A 1,933-nucleotide genomic window follows, 5' to 3' on the forward strand; every position below is an offset into this window, starting at 1 on the left:
TTGAGGAAGTTGGCCACCTCCCCATAGGGATTTCGTAGGATTTACTCCCTAGTTGCCCCTATGGATTTTGAGATCCCGAAGTCCGACCTTTTACTTGATGTCCTAGATACCAGACCATTTCTATGAATGGGTTACACTAGCACATCAAGGAGAACATTAGAAGCGGAGTGCTAAATGTCTCTCGGTCGATCATCCAGATTTTGTTTCCTTGGCCTCGCTAAGATGAAATCTGAGAAGGTGTTATCTTTCTTTGCATTTGCATCCTCCATCATCATTCATCATGGTAGCAAGTTGTGTTGCCGGACCCTTGACACGGATGTTGGTAAAACCTTGATGATTATGGAAATGCTCAAGTTCTTGAGAGCACGCACAAGCGCTACGAGTTATCATCGGCACAAACTGGGATTCCTCTCAGTTTCCTCGGCAATGCTACGACCTTTTCAGACAGTGAATTCACTCCCTATTATTGGGTTCTTCCCCAGTTACTAGAATCGTTCCCAGCATTTGCATTTTGTTCCCAGCTTGCACCACCAATGTGCCATTCAACCATGGGTCCCTTCCATTTTCGGTGATAAGCAAATTCATCCATTGCGTTGTCTTCAACAAGGTAATCCACATCATCCAAGTCCGAGTATGCCATTCTACCAACCCCCTCCAAATGATCGCTCGAGAATTGCCTTAGGCTGGTTTAAAGAGTTTCAATGATCTCTGAATCAAAGGTAATTCTTTTTGCCACTTAAGATAATAATCTACGAATCACCCTTCTCCAGGATGTTTCGTCGTGGTATCATGGCAATTCAACTCCTCGCTACGTTGACAACCGATCGCCACATTCTTAAGTCTGGAATTGTTGTCTACCTAGTGAACCTCGTCACCTGCTCCACTCCATCCCTCTAGAGGTATGCTTCGTCTCTCAGCTCGAGAGATGGTTCTATGTCTCATTCCGTGAGTTAAGTTGTTCGATCCTCGAGGAGATCGACCCTTCTAGAGTCTTCTTCCCTCCATGTCATGTTGACAGGATTTCTCAGAGCAAGACCTCAAGACAATGATGGTGTTCAAATCAATGTTCATTTGAAGTGCACCCTGGATCATGAAGATTGTACTAGTTTGCGTTTCCCCTTCACCTTACCCTACGCTTGAATCTCGGGACGAGATTTTTGTTTAGTGGGGGTGAGCTGTCACAGCCCCAGATCAGCCCTTGTTTGTTTTTGCTTTAGCATCCATGCAACATGTTTAAATTTTATGAAATTTGAAATGGGGATTGCCTAAACCCTAGTACCAAATGGAATTCAAATAGGTTCAACCCAAAAATATTTTCAGTGATCCAAATGGCTTCCAAAAATGTTCATCATTTCTGGAAAATGCTTGAAACCATAACCAGAGGGTTGCACATTTTTTCCATGACATATTTGGTCACTGAATAAAATCATATGTACTTTGCTTTTGGGCATTTAAATGCTAGTAAATATCTTAAATGCCCAAATAATTCTAAAAATAAGTGTGGGCTGTTGGAAATAATCTAAACAGAGCCCCTGATTATTTTCTGGATTTTTAGAGATGCCTAAGTATTTTTAATAAAGCCTCACAGTTACAGAAAAATAGAAAACAGTAATTAAAATAAAAGACAGAGAGAGAGAAGGAAGTTACCTGTCAGCCCACCCGGCCCAAACCATCTGGCGGCCCAACACTGGTCGCCCAGCCCACCTCTCCTCCCATGTCGTCTTCCTCCCTGCCAGGAGGACGGGCACGCGCCCCGGCCACCTCCTGCTTCCCACCGCCGCCCCGACGCGCCTGCGAGTGCCACGCACTCCCCCTCGCCCCCTGCACCTCTCCTCTCTCCCCCTGGACCCCATCCCCTCCTCTGCTCCCCTCTCGCGCACACCACCGAGCGGAGCTCGCTGTCATCGTCGCCGTACCCGTGGCCACCGGCCAC

The sequence above is a fragment of the Triticum dicoccoides genome, chromosome 2B, assembly GCF_002162155.2.
Source record: "Triticum dicoccoides isolate Atlit2015 ecotype Zavitan chromosome 2B, WEW_v2.0, whole genome shotgun sequence".
NCBI lineage: Eukaryota > Viridiplantae > Streptophyta > Magnoliopsida > Poales > Poaceae > Triticum > Triticum dicoccoides.